This window comes from Meleagris gallopavo, chromosome 15 (genome assembly GCF_000146605.3).
Source record: "Meleagris gallopavo isolate NT-WF06-2002-E0010 breed Aviagen turkey brand Nicholas breeding stock chromosome 15, Turkey_5.1, whole genome shotgun sequence".
Lineage (NCBI taxonomy): Eukaryota > Metazoa > Chordata > Aves > Galliformes > Phasianidae > Meleagris > Meleagris gallopavo.
Genome location: NC_015025.2, coordinates 11,048,262 through 11,056,620, shown reverse-complemented (window position 1 = coordinate 11,056,620; position 8,359 = coordinate 11,048,262). Strand labels below are relative to the sequence as shown.

The following is an 8,359-nucleotide window of genomic DNA, read 5'->3' as shown; positions in this document are numbered from 1 at the left end:
TATTATGAGTTGTATCTAAAATAGCCTTCAATGCCTATAATCATAGTTGTCAATCAGGGCACTTGTTAAACCATGTGCTTTGCTACTTTGTCCTCAAATTGAAGAATGAAAAAATGAACTTCAACTCTTCCTCAGAGAATCAGCTCAGGGCTTAAAGATCACTGTTCCCTGGACACATTTGCATCTGCTGCAACCACAGCATCGAAATAAACAAATGCATGGTAAAAAAACCTACTGTTCTGTGATGTGAGATCCTGCCCGTACTCACTGATGCAAGAATCCTTCTGACTGCCTACATGGAAAGAGTCAAAGCAAATCAAATACTGAACTGCACAAAAACTGAGGCAAGGGCAGGGATGACTGTATATTACTTTTGGCTTAGATGTGTCAACAACAGCAGTTACTTAAGCCATAACTTCGTTATTCATTCAAAAGCCTTCTATAAATCAAAGGACCTTTTAAAGCTTTTCCATTAGCACACTGTGCAAATTCAGTTTGTCTTATTTCTTTTGCTGTTGCTGTTTCATGTTGCTCTGCAAAACCTACCAGTCAGATATTCCAGTACAGCAGCCATGTACACTGGAGCACCAACACCAATTCTGTACTTCGGATGGCCTTTCTTAATATAACGGAGCATTCTTCCAACAGGGAATATCACCCCAGCTTTTGCAGAGCGTGAAGTCTTGGTTGACTTCTTCTTCCCTCCCCTGCTGGACATTTTGTCTGTGTTGGGTCTGGAACAGCACTCTGTATATTAGGGGGAAAAAATAAAGACAAAAATTTAATCAATAAGGAGTACAGCATTTAAATAATTTCAAGTGGTAATAGGGGAAGTAATTTCACATAAATCTGCTTTGAAATTACTAATCTGGAATTCCTAACGTGTTAAAACTGGCACCATTAGTGGAGTTAGGTAGTTACCACACTTGACACATAAAACAAGAGTTTCAACATGAAAGCAGAGGCTGCTTTCTGCACTAAAGTCACTAGAGCTTTTGTACATTTTATTACTCTTCCTTAAGAATCTGGATTTTCAAGTGTGAATGAATTTACAGAACCTGTAAGGTAAACTACATCTCCTATACACTAAATGTGTCTTTCAAAAGGAAGTGAAATGAATCCCCTGCAGTTTGAACCTACCAGCAGCCAGCTCTGCTCACACTGAAACCCATCAGATCCCTAGAAGGCACAATGTAGTGGTACAGCCTTCAACTCTTCCATAACATAACAGTGGTCTAACCATCCAGCAGCCCTCTGATGACTGTATCTCTGTTCATCTCTGTGAAGAAACCTCCTGCTAATTCAGCTGTCAAATATTTTTTTTTCCTCTTTGATTTCTGCTTAGGCTGTAAATACAAGCTGGCAAATCCAAAGAGGAGGAGAGTTTGCAGGCTTTCAGCAAGGTTTTAAAATTAACTTAGGGGAAAGGAGACTGTCCAAATGTTCCCCTCCCCTCCTTCATCATCTCTAAGCTCCAGGGAAACCAGAGGTATGCATCAGTGGTACATCCTAGCACTTTTCTACCTTTCTAAACCCTAACTGAGGAGAATGCAAAGTCATTAATGTGATTATATACTCCTCAACAGAAACTCTTGAAGCTTTATTTCCCATCATACCAGTTCTCTGTTTCCCTTTTATTTTTCTCTCACGTTCATACTGAATTCTCTCCTTCTCCTTATGAACTTGACTGTATTTATTAACACCTGATTCCACATCTGAGTGAGCTCAGGATTAGACCAAACAGGTTCACCAACTCTACTTTTACAACTTCTGATCTGCACCAACGTGTCCTGAAGTCTTTTAAACCCCAATGAGTCACTGAGATACAGACTATGTAACTATCAAACGAAGACCACTCAGGATAACTAAAGAAACTCAAAAATCAGCTATTTCTTTTCCTTTCCACTTCCATACTCTGCTCATCAAACATTCTGCAAGTGCAAAACTCATTAAGTGAAAGAATGTCAGCTGGCTTATTGATTGTTACAGGTAAACAAAACAATCCCAGTTTTTTCAGCCAGACAAAAGTCAGACCACGTTTATGAAACTGATATCAACAAACAGACAGGAAATTGGAAGGGGAGCCACTGAAAGCACTGCTTCCCCTCTCCTCACTGTGAGCTCAGCTCTGCAGACACACCGTGAAGACGACAAATGCCCATTTTCCTCCCTTGAGAAAATGAAAGGCACAACTGATTTTAAAACCCTCCAATTTAGCTACAGCTTTCCATCTGAGCTCTGTCACTGTTAGGAAGATGGCTGGGTGTGGTTTTCAATTGGCTATGGGCTTTCTGCCTGCAAATATTCTCATGATCTGTACTCCATTGTCATCATTGCCACAGATGTTTGATCTCATTAAGAAGTTCACTGAATTTAAGCACTAGGAAAAGCACGCACAAGAAATATCCATGCTTCTAGCTTCCCCCTTCATTCCTTTGTTGTGTAACTGATCTGTGAATGACAAAAACCAGATTTTTTTCCATGGAAAACCTACAACGTTTAAATGATAGAACTGTATTAACTGTTTGCCTAAATGCTCAAGGCTCTCCTTTTGGATGCCATGCAAGCCAGAATACAAGTCACATATATCTTCATTGCTCTGTGCTAGCATATATAAATAGCAACTTGTGAGAATCTCAAGTAGCTTGCAAACTTCATTAATAGAAAAAAAAAATCAGGTTATTTATTGATACAGAGAAATCTTAGTAATTTGCATATCAAGCGTGTTACACTGAATGCCAAATTAAGCATTTCATAATGAAGTGTCTCTATAAGACAAAAATTGGATTTTAACTGTCACAATAAGGTGCATTTTGTAATACACAACACTTCTAAAAGCAGGTAATTAATTCCCTGTGAAAATCAATTTACTTTCCAGAGCTGTAGCAAGGATTCTGATGCTGAGCAGAATAGTGTGGGGAACCGAAAGTTGAAACTGTGTTAATTACAGATCTTACCTTCTAACTGGTTTGAGTCTAATAATTGGGGATGGGAGCAATTAAACAGTCTACTTGCACTCCCAGCAAAAAGGAAGAAAAAAAAAAAGGAAGAAATGATTATATTCAGGAGAACTGTTCAAATGGGACCATATTGATTCTGGACTGCATTTTTCGACAAAGTCAGAATACAAAGTTGCACATTCCATGTAAAAGGAAAATAAGAGTAGAGTAGAAAAGGGAAGTAAATAACCTTGAAATTCCCTGGAAAAGTTCTAAGTCCATCCCCACTTCCCCATGCTGGGCAATGCAGTCAAAGGGAAGGGGGAAGAGAGCCCATGGAACACCTTGCTGGATCTGACCTTCCTTGGGAGCAGTGCAGTTCTGAGCTCCCACAGAGCACCTCTGCAGGTAGCTGTGGTCGTGATCTATAAAATTCAGTTCACTGAATTTATGGGATGGTCAGAATAGATGGAAGAGAATATGGAAGTTCTTATCTCCTGACTGTTTTTATTCCCCTTCAGGGAAGCCATGTTCTGCTACAACATTTGGATCAAAGCATGAGTAAAATACGTGGCAGTACAGAATCATTACCAAAGAAGCTTTGAAGAATATGAAGTAAACACAGCTTACCAATCTAAAGGCCCAAATGGAAGACACACATGGATGGTCATGCTGTAGCTGAAACAGAAGGAGATGAAAGAGCATTGCCCTTTTATTTTTAGTCCCGAGGAAGTGACTGTTCATAGTGAAGTAAGGGAAATGGCTCCTTCATAGCAGAAACAAATGGGTACTGTGTATCACTGTTCTCTGGCTATATATCACAAAGCAGTGCTAGCTCTGTTGTTGACACACTGCCTATTGCTGTGGCCATGCTCAGCCATCCTCCCTTGTCCATCCACACTTGGCTGTTCCTTTGCAGCATCTTTGATTTGGCGCTCAGGAGATGTTCGTCCCTTTAACGTACTGTCTTCTAATTGATAACTTCAAACCTTCTGTCATCTGGAATTATCTCACACCACTGTATATAGAAGGATACATTCTTACATAAGCTTACTTCACCACTTCTGCACTAAGAGGTTCATTTCCCCCTTTATTTTGTACTGCTTGTCACATTTATCTTATTTACGAGGGAAAACTTATCTAAACCAGAAAGGTGGAGTCTCGAATGTTGAACAAAGCAAACACTTCTGCAACTTTAACGTAACAAGTCAAATGTGATAAAATGTGTTTCAGAGCTTCCTGTCTCAAGGATCCCATTCTTATTGCACACAGAAATTTAGATGTTGGGGGGAAGGAAGGAAGTCTAGTTAGGTTTTAAGTACCACTTTTCATTTTGCTGATCACTTTATTGAGAAGGGGCAAAGAAAACCTGGAACAGGAATTCTTGGGGTTTAACTATGGATTCAGGATCATTACTTTAGAGAACCTGCCTGTCCTGCCTTTGAGAAAGGGATGGATGGCCCAAGGAGCTTTCAGTGTCTTCTCTAGTTCTAGTTCTCTACGGGGCAAAAAAGTACAGAAAGAAAATAGATTTCACTTGCAGCAGACACAAAGCAATTTATTGAAGTTAGATGGAAAGAGCATGGCAACAGATCAAAATCCAAAGAAAACTGTGTGCCTTACATGTTCTCAAATGGTTTATCTTTGTAACACCAGAAACTCTGGATCACTGCCAATGTTAATGAACCAGAGCTGTCTGCTGAGTCACTGCGAGCCTGCAGATGAGGGAGGCAGTGCTCACCAAAGGGAACTTTATCACATCTACCATAGTTCAGACTGGATTTGGGCAGGAGGAGAAACAAAACAAAAAGAAAATCACAATCCGTCTTTTTCTTTCTTACTCCTCTCTTGCCTTGGCAAGAAAATAACTGAAAAATACTCTAAATGTATTTCGAAGTGTGTGTATATATACCTACACACATACACACACACCCACTTTGTATATGTATGTGCTGGGCCACAGATTGCCCTATCTGCAGCACCAGATTCGTGGCCTTTTGAAAAGCTCTCCAGGACTGCAGCAAGATTCTCACTGCTTTCTAACACTCCCAAATTCACAGAAATGAGAATATGATGGTATATTCACTCCCAGTGAAGGTTCAAACTACAAGGCCCGCTGTCAGGTCTTTGCGAGCCAGAAATATGTATTCCAAGAAACAAAATAATGATCAGGTATAGCAATGAAATCAATGTAATTTATATTTTCCTGGTTGAAATTGGCTGTTGGCCATAGTTTTCTGTACAAAGATTGATACTCTACTTTTAAATGCCATTTTCCTAAAGTGATCATAGGCATCTGCTCTTCTGAAAAGTTTAACATCATACAGTTCTGGAGTACTTGACCACACATCCTGGTAAAATGATATCTCATCTCCAATAGCTCAAATTCCAGTACTTCGTTAGCTCAGTCACTGTGACTCTTTTATCAAACAGTAGTAATAATAATTAAAAACAATAATACTAACAGCTTTCAGGTACTGATTCTTAATGACTTAACAAATTACTGTGGGTTCTACTGCTGTCAGATAGGTGTTGTTCTCACCAGGGGCTTACCTTAGTGCATTAACTGCACCTAAATGTACAAGATCACATCTGTAAGTATAGTGGAATGCAGTACACCATTACTACAATAGGAAAAATACTAAGATTGAGCAATTCCTTTCCTCCTCTTTCCAGGAGGAAGACTAAGCTGAAAAGTTCACTTTCATATCACAAGAGCTTAACAGCAATGCTATTTTCTTCTCACTGTTTCAAAAGATTAACAAGTAAGAGCTGCCACTCCATCTAAAATCTATTTATGTACCATAATAATAGCTGCTCACTGAACTCGTTTTGAAAAGGTGCACTTGAATTTGCTTTGACAACTAATTTGCTCTCTTCTTGGCTAATCAGAAACTAGTTTGACATATTTATAAAGCGCACTGCTTATAGAGTCAGTATAAAACAGTCTTTATTGATGCTTGCCCAACACAACAGTGTCTCAGTCTGTGACCATGGTTTCCAGGTACTACAGTAATACAAAAAGAGCAACTCAGCAATCGTTTGGCCTGGTGCAATTTCAAGTTTTAGCTTAAGCACTTTATCAAAGCAGAAGTTCCTTGTGGTCTGAAAAAGAGGAGTGAAACTGGTTGCAAACCAGCTGCTCTGGCACTACATTGATTTCTTATCTGGAAAGGCAGCAGTATACATTTATTTTCACTCAAAAAAATCAAAGAATGTTCCTCATCTACAAATGCCTTACAGATGTCCTTTTTACTGAAGGTGAGGGAGACTAGAACTCCCATCATGGCAGTGTAAACAGAGAAATAATATTTTCATCAAACCCATGTGCAGAAGATACTATTGCCCAATTTTCTTCAGCTGGCAGAAGTCCCTTCCTCCCACAATGGGACCAAAACCCTGAAACAAATATTCCCTTAATGCACAAGCCCCCACTATGAACAGTGATGGGAGCACGACAAAAGTTTTAGCTGGGCACTCTGCCACCAATAGACGGGAAAAAATGTAAATACAATTGTCTTCGCTGACCAGTTGGGAGCACTAGCATGAAAATAAGACCATTTGTGTGTTGCAGCTTTCTGTATATTTGGTAGGAAGGATTCGATACAAGTCGCTAGGCTGTTTTATAAATTCAGAAGAAAAACTGTTTCAAAGAACATTTTGAGAACTTGTTTTCTGCTTGACATTTTGGACAACAGCAAAAACACAAAGAACTCAGGCAGATGTTTCCAATGGAAAATTCAGAAGCGTACTATAGATGTTGTACTGCTGATGGAAGAGAGTGCAAGAACTCAGCCCACTGCCTTGAGTGATGTGCTTTGAGCATCACTGCATCGCTGTTTTAGGAGCAAGTAGTACAGATTTGTACTACTGTACATCCTCTCTTCTAGGTAAGGCACCCAAGCCTCTCTGCACGCATCCCCTCAGTGCACTTTCCTACACATACTGCATCTAGCACATTTTTCCCCCAAATCTACCTCAAGGAAGCAAGGAGCTGACAAAACCTGATGCTCCCTGCACTGGCTGCTGGGTCAATAACCTTTCTCCCAAGGGAGGCTCTCTCTAGAGGCTCCTTTTTCTCCCGTGGCATCAATTACGTCTTCCTGCTCCTTTATCCCTACTTTGTGAGTTTGCAGTAGGGGTTTTTCTTTCCGTTAATGCTGATGTATGAAACAAGCAGTGCTTAAGTATTCTTCCTATCTTACTGTCATTAAGCCAAATTCTAGCCTTAGCTATGAATTTCTAAATCATTTATGGGTATCAACAGTTATGCACAATCATCATCTGGTTTTACTGGTGATCAGAAGTGTATGCCTCAGTTCTGCAACAAACGAACACTCAGTAACAAGACAGTTACTCTGTAGGACCATAATGGGTCAAGAAAACATTGGTGTGAAAGGTTATGACACCTAACACGGCAAAACAACCTCTAACACTACCTGGAAAAAGAAACAAACAACGTAACACTGCATCAGAACAACCTGAAGCCTGGGAAAAACACAGTGTAACTCTCGCAGATAACTTCTAAAGAAACAACAAGGACCTGGCTAAAGGCTGCTCGATACAAAATACATCAATCAACGGCACTCATGTTTGTCAAAGCAATTGTAGTGGTCTTGTTTATGCCTAATTCTTTCTGCTCCCCGTTGTGCTTACAATCCCAGGTTCTGCTTTCAGTAATTGCCTCCTCAGCTCATTTATTTCTGTTGACTCTTAGGACTGGGGGAGGTGGCGGATCCGCAAAGTTCCCCACAGACCTGTTGCTAAGACACACCTCACATAGTTCTGGGGGGAAAGACGGTCATTCACTTCTGCAGTCAAGAAATAAACAAGCCTCCTGCAGACACCTCACAGCAGCACCTCCTTCCACCAACACCAGCGAAGCGCCTCTGCTACCAAGCCAGCTCCAGATGCAGCCTTCTGCCCCGGCTCCTGAACATACACAGGAACGCAAGGACTCCAGACGGGACGAGTTACGGAAGCAGAGGCTCCCTCAGTGCCCCTCCTGCTGGCACAGCCGTGTTTGCCTGCCCACACCTGGAGGACACCGCATCCCCCGCCCTGCACTACGGCTGTCCCCGGCCCTGCAGGCAGACACACTGCAGGCTGACAGCTCTACCACAATCAAGACCCCCTCCCTTTTCCCTTTTTTTTTTTTTTAAGCTTCTCTTCATCATCTCAGGATGCTTTCGACGGCTCTGCCAACGGTTCTCAACACGCCATCGGGCTTTGTTTCCCGGAGCCGTTTACCGTCTGGCACTAACTTGGGTGCTGCGCTGACAGCACAGCCCGCTGCTCCCCGCCTGGAGGAAGGCAGGCAGGCAGGCTGCAGGAGCCGGCCGCTCCCGGGCTTCCTTCCAACCCCTCACCACACACTCAGAGTACAAACAACAGCCCGCTGCCACCACGACAGGAAAAAA

General features: G+C 41.5%; 1 long non-coding RNA gene across 1 annotated transcript; it reads right to left on the bottom strand.

Moving 5' to 3' along the window:
* Positions 1–608: 608 nt before the first annotated feature.
* LOC109370106 lies at positions 609–4,128 on the bottom strand. The gene is made up of 2 exons (XR_002119916.2): positions 3,570–4,128; positions 609–747 (listed from the first exon to the last, which is right to left on the bottom strand). It is a non-coding gene; the product is annotated as an uncharacterized LOC109370106 (long non-coding RNA).
* Positions 4,129–8,359: the final 4,231 nt, after the last annotated feature.